A 9,494-nucleotide genomic window follows, 5' to 3' on the forward strand; every position below is an offset into this window, starting at 1 on the left:
AACGTTTATAGATTCTTCAATAACGAGAGTTCGTTTGTTGAAGACCCTATAAGCCTTACTTCGAGGTGCATAACCTAAGAAAATACCAACATCAATTTTGGAATCAAATTTGTCATGATGATCTTTTGTATTTAAAATAAAACATTTGCACCCAAAGATACGAAAATAACCAATAAAATGAGTTTTTCCATAAAATAGTTCATAAGGAGTTTTCTTAAGCTTTGGTCTAATTAAAACACGATTTAAAACATGGCAAGCCGTATTGATGGCTTCCGCTCAAAAATATTTTGGCAAATCAAAAGAATTTAGCATAGTGCGTCCCATCTCTTGTATGGTGTGATTTTTTCGTTCAACAACACCATTTTGTTGTGGTGTTCTAGGAGCGAAAAACATGTGAGTTATACCATGATGAGCACAAAATTCATAGAAAAAAAAAATTATTTTGAAATTCACCTCCATGATCACTTCTTATTTTAACAACTTTCAGATCTTTTTTATTTTCAATCCTTTTGACATGATTAGAAAATTCTTCAAAACAATCACTTTTATTTGCAAGAAATATTATCCATGTAAAACGAGAAAAATCATCAATAATCACAAATACATAGTGTTTGCCTCCAAGAGAGGTAACACGCATAGGACCAAATAAATCAAGATGAAGTAATTGCAAAGGTTTAGAAGTTGATACCTCGTTGATGGATTTGAAGGAAGATTTTGTTTGTTTACCTTTGGCACAATATTCACATATTGTATCTTTGATGAAGTGCAAGTTAGGTAACCCTTTTACAAGATTTCTCTTAGACAATTTTGATATCAAATCCATGTTTGCATGTCCAAGCCTCTTATGCCAAATCCAAGGGTTTTTTTCATCAATAGCCGCAAGGCACTTCACATCTTGATTCACTAATTCATTCATCTCAAAAATGTACACATTTGATTTGCGATTAGCAACAAAAATAGTTTTTCCATTCATACTAATAATGCATTTTTCCGGTTTAAAAGAAATATCAAAACCTTTATCACTCAATTGGCTAATGCTAAGAAGATTATGATTCAAACCATTAACCAAATAAACATCTTCAATAACGGGTGAATGTTTCTTACCAATAGAACCAATACCAATAATTTTACCTTTCTCACCACCACCGAAGGAGACACTACCTCCTTTAATCCTTGATAGGGTTGCGAATAGCTCTTTGTTGCCTGTCATGTGATGTGAGCAACCACTATCAACATACCACATCTCCTTACGTCGTTGCCGTGATGTTCCCTACAAGAGATGAAGATGAAGATGTAGTAACTTTAGCTACCCAAATCTTGGGTCCTTGGTGGTTAGTAGTCTTGGTACCTTTGGGTACCCATGTTAATCCATAAAATTCATAATTATCTTTAATTCTACAATGAGTAGAAATATGACCATGTTTCATGCAATATGTGCACACAAAATTTCTTTTGTATGTATGAGTATGAGAACCATGAAACCTATTTCTACCATGATGATGATTAGCATAAGCATGGGTGGGTCTAATCCTACCATTCTTAATTTCTAGTCTTTCAATTTTGGATCTTAATTGCTTATTCTTGAAATCGAGATCTCCTAGCAATTCATCTTTTAGAGCAAGAGAGGTTTCTAGTTGTTCTAGTTTCACATCACAAGAAGCATGCAACTTTTTGAAAGAAGAGAATTCCTTAGACATTCTTTTAAATTCAATGTTCAATTCTTCTAGAGCCGTAGCTAGATCACATTGCATGTAAAAGGATTCACTCTCGGTGTCGGATATTACCTCATGTTCAAGAGCCATGAAGCAAACGCTGGGATCATGAAGAGCAAGTTTAGCTCATTCTTCATTACTATCCGAATCACTTGGTTCGGATTCCTCCCATCCGGCATAATAGCCTTCTTCTTCTTGTATTTCATGTACTTCTCCTTGAGCCTTGGGCAATCCTTAGCGATATGGCCCGGTTCATTGCATTCAAAACATTTTCCTACACGTGAAGGAAATTTGTTGTTAGATCGTGGGTTAAATTTCTTGTTCATTTTTATGAGTCTAGAAATTCTTCTAGAGAGATGAGTCACTTCTCTAGAAAAATCAACTTCACTATCCGATGACGAGGAGGAGTTGTCACTAGCTCCTTTAAGAGCTATGGTCTTCAATTTTGGTGATGGCTCCTCAACTTCCCGTGAGGGTACTTCCTCCTTCTCCTTTCCCTTGAGCTTCTTCTCATGAACCTTGAGCTTGCCGATGAGGCCATCGAGAGGTAGAGTGGTAAGGTCATGAGCTTCTTCTATTGTCGTCGCCTTGGGTTCCCAAGCTATGGTCTTCGATTTTGGTGATGGCTCCTCAACTTCCCGTGAGGGTACTTCCTCCTTCTCCTTTCCCTTGAGCTTCTTCTCATGAACCTTGAGCTTGCCGATGAGGCCATCGAGAGGTAGAGTGGTAAGGTCATGAGCTTCTTCTATTGTCGTCGCCTTGGGTTCCCACATCGGAGTCAATGAACGGAGAATCTTGTAGTTTGTCTCTTGAATAGTCAATTTCTTGTCAAGACCATGTAATTTATTGATAATGTTAGTGAAGCGAGAAAACATAGCATCAATTGATTCATTTGGAAGCATTTGAAACAACTCATATTCATGCATAAGTCCGCTAATCTTGGATTCCTTAACTTGGGGGGTTCCTTCGTGTGTGATACACAATTTCACCCATATTTCGTATGCGGTTGCACACGTTGAAACTCTATTATATTCATTTGGGGAAAGACCACAAATTAAGGTGTTCATAGCCTTTGCATTGAGATTGGCTTGGTGCCTTTCTCCATCGGTCATAGTCCTAACTTTGGGCTTTTCTACATATTTTTTCTCTATGAGTTCTAGGATGTCAAGGTCAATACAACGAAGGTAAATCCTCATCCTAGCCTTCCAATAAGCAAAGTTGCTACCAGTGAAGAGTGGTGGTCTAGTGGTGGATTGTCCCTCTAGCATATGCACATTTATTGAAGCCTCCAAAAGATCTTTTCTCTAAGGTGATTAAACCAAAAACTAATATAGAGACCAAGCTCTGATACCAATTGTTGGACCCTAGAGGGGGGGGTGATTAGGGTCACGATGCTATAATTATGCAATAAAAATAAGACAAGCAAAACGCAATATGCAAATACAATCAAAATAGAGGAGATAGGGTTAGGAATCGTTATCATGTGACACGCGATATGTTAACGAGGTTCGGTCCAGTGACCTACGTCCCCGCTCCCCACTCTCGAGGAGAAATCCACTACACAAACCGGTTTGGAAGCCGAAACTTCGTCTACACAGTGATCCCCTCACGATCTCTCACTACACAATTGATCTCAACAGATCACACTCCCACATAATTGATCTACACAAGATCACGCTCTCAAAATAGTAGAAATGGTGTAAGAACCCTCTCTTTACAATGTCCCTATGGCAAAGAGAAGATAACACTGAAGCTGGGATGTGAGACACAAACAGAAAACTCAGATGAAAACAGGTTTGAAAATTTTGCTCTGTAAAAAAACGTTCTCTGAAAAATATCTCAAGAGCTAGGACACTGAGGAAGAAGAAGAGGTTGAGTTTAAATAGAAGAAACCAGCTGTTTAAACCCATACTCTTAATCCCCCAAAATCTGGAAACAATCGTCACTAAAATCTGTACTGAGCGGCGCTGAAAAAGTACTAATATTACCGTTAAAACAAATCGGCGGTCGACCAGACTTTTTCGCGGTCGACCGGACTTTTTCGCGGTCGACAGCGAGCCAGGTCAGAAACTTACTAAAGGTCTAGAGAGTTTCGCGATCGACCGATGCGGTCGACCGAGGGAAAATTTTAGCTCACGGTCGACCGTGGCAGTCGACCGTGAATGTTTCTTCTGCCCACTGACGAGTGAGCTCAGGTGCGGTCGACCGTGGCAGTTGACCGCAATCTGATACACTCAAAATACATGTTTTGACTCAGTTTAAAATATTTGTAAAATATTTATTTGACATCTGAAAATTACAAAACTTAGTAAAATGTTTTTAATACTAAAAACAAACTGTTTGGAAAAAGAATTTTGCAAATAGGTCCTCATACTTGGCACTAACAAGCTTGATATATGAATTCACTACATTTGCACTCAATAAGCCATTAGTACCGATAATGGTGGTTGTAAAACATCATCAAAACATAAGGGCTAACAAGAGAAGGTTTGGCAGTCTTTATCCGTGCAAAAGATTATAATTTGGAGGTGATAGTGGATTGATTTTAATCTCGTGGTTTTTCCCTATTGAGGGTTTTCCACGTTAAATCTTGTGTGATTTTATTTGCTGCGTTTGGTGTTTTTTTGGGGTTTTTTACGAAATCTAAAAATCCCTACAAGTGGTATCAGAACGGGGTTCAACGATTCATGGAGATTCGAGATTTGCAATGACATTGGTGGTAATGGAACTGTAGCAATAGCACTGTTCATCGTGGCACTGTAGCGGAGGACATGTTCACGATAACGTACTGTTCATGATACTGTAGCTGTGGTACTGTAGCGGCGATAGATCCGACAGTTGAGGTTGCTTTGTCTTTTGATCGAGGATTTGGAGGCGGATTTCGGTGATCCAGGAGTCGTTCCTAGGGTTTTTCGATGTGCTGAGTTCGTTTTTTACATCAGTTTTATCAAATTCAATCACTATAGGGACTGATTTTAATTTTGATCGTGGTTAGAGAATGATGACTTCTTCGGGTCCGAAGTTTGATATTCCGCTATTTAACGGTAAGACAAATCTGATGGCAGATAAGGAGCAGGAGTTGGTTGGTGTGTATACTTGAGGAGGACAGTGCCAGATTAGGTGGAGCTTGCAAGCGGGCACGACCGAGTGACACACATGGAGATGAAGATGGTGGCGTTGGACTTGAAGATGGTGAGCGCTCATATTTGGTCCAAGCCAAGTAATGGAGGAGATAGAGGCATCAGGCTCGTAGTGTGGAGTAGGAGAGGTGTACCGATATGATTTGACACGAGCGATGCAGGTGGAGTACGAGGACAACAAGTGGGGGAAGACTACTGTGAAGTTCAGTTTGGGAGGAGAAGCATGGTTGATTTGCTTCTAATGTCAAAGGTGGTAAAGATCTCTTGGCCCACACAAGAGAGGTGGAGGTGCCACGACGAAGCAGAAGATAGTGAGGATCATGAAGGCATCTAATTGGGAGTGCAGGTGTTCTGATTTGAAGTGCGAAAGAAATAGAAGACTCTAGCGAGAGAGGCAAAGTTTCAAGACGATGATGGTATATTTTCAAGGGAGTTTGCGAATCAAATCCAAGGTGGAGATTGTTAGGATTTTGTCTTTGATTCTTTGTGTAACTTCATGAGAATTAGATAGGGTTAGAGTTCTATCATGATTAGGAGTTTGGGTTCTATCATGATTAGGAGTTTGAGTTCTATCATGATTAGAAGTTTGAATCCTATTCTAATTAGGAAGTTAGGCTAGAGATAGGGTTTTGGTTTCCCTATACATATTCTTCTATTGGTGGAGGAAAAACCATGAAGAAAAAGTAGAGATGTAGTAGAGAGAGAGCCAATATTCTTGTAATCTAGGGTTAGCAGAGGGCGTAGCCTGATTCAAGAATATTGTGCGAGAGGCGAGGGTTTCATGATCTTTATCCGTGCAAAAGATTACAAGGAGTGAGCTTTGGAGAGAATATGAGAGTTGATTATGTATGTGAGGTTGAGAGATTGAGAGACGAGAGTTTTGAATGGTTCCTTTTGTAGTTCTCCCTGATACATAGTGGATTTCTCGTATTGTTGCCCCGTGGACATAGGTCTAAGTTGGTCGACCGAACCACGTAAATCTCGGTGTTCTTTTTTCTTGATTGTGGTTGTTCTATCATGTTGATTGTGGGTTGGCTTCCGAGTTGCGCATATCGTGGTAGGCGCAGATTACTCTTCTCAGACTCTTGTCCACAAGGGAGAGGTGAAGAATAAGAAAAAGAGAGTGAGTTTTTCAGAAGTCGTTGAGACACTTGGAGATTTTTCGTCGAGGGAGAATATGTTGGGTATCTACTCAAACTCCAAGTTAGGATAGAGTTTTTAATTCTTTGTATAACTTCATAAAAATTAGATAAGGTTAGAGATCTATCATGATTAGGAGTTTGGGTTCCATCATGATTGGGAGTTTGAATCTTATTCTAATTAGGAAGTTAGACTAGAGATAGGGTTTTGGTTTCTCTACATATATCCTTCTATTGTTAGAGAGAAAAAAAGGAGAAGAAAAAGAAGTGTAGAGAGAGAGAAAGGGGGTTTAGCAGTCTTTATCCGTGCAAAAGATTGTAATGTAGAGGTGATAGTGGATTGATTTTGATCCCGTGGTTTTCCCTGATGAGGGTTTTCCATGTTAAATCTTGTGTGATTTTATTTGCTGCGTTTGGTGGTTTTTTTGAGGGGGTTTATGAAATCTAAAAATCCCTACAGGAAAGTATAAAAAAGTGGGTCTCAATGTTAGCTTTCATCACTTTACATTGTTTGTTTAAATTCTCTTTTACATGAAAAGCTTACACCTTTTGATGATGTGTCACCGAAAGAAAAATCACCAAAATTAGGAGTGATTTTGTTGGAAAGCTGACACAATGTCATAAAATGTGTCCAAAATAATAATAATAAAGTCAAAACCTTGTAGAAAGTGGTAAGGTGGATAACCACTTTCCATTTTGTGTCATAAATTCTCTAGTTTATATTATACTATCCAAACAATGTAATACTATTATTTTAGGATTCACAAAGATTCATAACCAAACAATGTAAACACTCGAATGGAAAGTGGTGAGGTGGATATCCACTTTCTATTTTGTGTCATAAATGTTGGCCTTCTTGTTTTGATGATGTTTAACAAACAATTTACTTCTAATGTTGTTTGTCTAGTGTTTGTGTTTTCGTATTTATTCTAGGCAAATAACGAGTTGGAGGATGGATGAAATAGCATTTCAACAACAATATCAAATGGAGGTTGGCGGAATTATGGAGTGAAGCTTATGCAATTCAAGTTCAAGATCCAAGTTCAGCTTCATCCGCATAGTGTACCAAGTCAAGCTTATTCAAGTTCAAGATCTAGCTTGGGTAATCTAGTTTATGTTTTATATTATGTGTGTTAGATACTCTAAGCACAATATCATATATACACACATTTTATTGGTTTCCTTGTATATGTATATATAGTCATATATATATATACATAAGTTTTGGTTTCTATGCATATATATAGTTATATATATACATACATAGTTTTTGAGTTTTCATGTTTATAAATATGAAATCACATGTTTCATATTTATTATTGTGTTTTAGAATATGTTACATAGAATATGCAATTTTGTGAAAATATTGTATTCTTAGTTTTTGGACTTAACAATAATCATATACATATTTTATTAAGTCTACATAATCATTGTGCAAAGTTTCAAAATATGGTTTAGCCAAAATGTCAAAATTCACATGTTTATATTTTCGTGTTTTGGACTATTTTTGCAAAATGATGATTTTTCACATATGGGAAATGTAATTTGGAAATTTTTTTTTGTAACATGTTCATTTACATGTTTATATACATTTCCCAAAGTTTCATTATTTTTGGACTTCATTTGTTATTTTTAACAATTTTCCAAAAGTCTCAAAATCTGTTTCAAAACCTGTTTTCTGTAGTGTCTGTTCGCGGTCGACCGCCACGGTCGACCGCCCATGAGTTCTGAACTCTGGTTTTTTGGTCTTTTCTTGGCTTTCTCTTGGCTTTGGTGTTTCTATAAATACCCCCCTTACCTCAGTTCTAACTAAGCAATCTAAGAGAATGGTTTAAAAGATTTTAATAAGGGTTTAAGTGTTGTTTAAGTTTGTTTAAAGAAGCTTTTAAGCAATTGAGTGTTTTGGGTTTGTGGAATCAATTTCACAAGAGCTTGAGGAGATCTTATTGGTGGTTGAGCATCCAACCATCCTTCCTCAATCTCTTGATCTATTAAGAAGTTTTCTAAACTCTATTTCTAGCTTTATTTATAATTATTTGTTGATTATCATTTCTATTAAGCTAGTTTTTATATTAAGCTTAGATTTGATTTATCTCTTGGTTACACACACCTACTTGAGCTTATTGTATTTGCATACATAATATATTAGGGTTGTGAGAGATTGTAACATTGAGTTGTGCTTAATTGAGTTCTCCCCTTGTATGAGAGAACAAATCATTTATTGTTACATTGTGAGATTGTAAGGTTTTCGGTGAGCTAGAAAACCGAGTGTGTTGTGAAGTTTTCGGTAAACTAGAAAACCGAGTGTGAGGAGTGAACGTTATTCGGTGAGCGTTGAAAACAGACACTGTGAGGTGTAAACGTTATTCGGGTGAGCGTAGAAAACCCGGTTGTGATAGTGGATTTCTCCCCGGGAGTGGGGAGCGGAGACGTAGGACGGAAGGTCCGAACTCCGTGATCATATCGTGTGTTTGAGTTTGCTTTGGCGCACTTAATCTTATATTTATATTTCTTGTCGCCATTGTCCATAGCTCATTATTTATATCATCCACTATCTAGTTCATTTTGTTTACTCTTGTATTAGTTTATATATCCTTGCATATATATTTCATCATATAGGATATATCTCATTGTTTACATTGCTTATCCTAGCTCATATATCTTGTTGTATTTCATACTTGCTAGGATAACTTGTTAACTAGTTTTTAATTGCCATATAATCGGATTAGATTAGCATAAGACCCTAATCACCCCCTCCTCTAGGGTCTAACAATAAATACTCTAGTTTCCTAAAGGCATCCAAACAGCCCCTAAGGTATACTTCGTGGCACCTTGGTAACAACGAGATCCATTTAGTGACACCGATAATAAAGCATATTTAGTGTGAGCTTCATATTGCCATCAAGACCTATCCAGAGGTGAAGTGTGGGCCAAAATTTATAGATTTTTTACTTATATACCCCTCACGTCTCCCATATTTACACATTTACCTACAATTTTTTATTTTTACAAAAATAAAACTTCCCCCTCCTCATCTCTTAACTAACAATGAGAGCAAATTAAATTCTATCTCATTCTATGAATTTAACATGTCCCTAATTAGAGTGATTATAATTGGTTATTGGTTCATGAAGAATACTTGATGACAAATCCTTATGCCTAAGACGCTTCCTAAGCTTCTTCAATTTGTGATTGTTCATCTTCCTCTTCTTCTTCTTCTTCTTCTTCTTCTTCTTCATCATGCTATCAGCACATATCATCGGCCCTTCACCATAATCTTGTCGTTGGATCTCATTACTCCGTCAAATTGAACGAACCCATAAAGAATAATTAGGTTCATAAAGAAGCAATTGGAAAAAGATGGGTAAAGAGTAAGAAATGGGTAATGGTGAAGTGATGGAGAACATATTAGATTTGAGAATGGGCGTTTTGAAGGATGTCAAGAACCTCATTAGCATAGAAGGCAAAGATTTTTTGGAGGAGAGTTTGGAGAAATAATCCTC

Source organism: Asparagus officinalis, chromosome 4 (assembly GCF_001876935.1).
Source record: "Asparagus officinalis chromosome 4, Aspof.V1, whole genome shotgun sequence".
Classification (NCBI taxonomy): Eukaryota; Viridiplantae; Streptophyta; class Magnoliopsida; order Asparagales; family Asparagaceae; genus Asparagus; species Asparagus officinalis.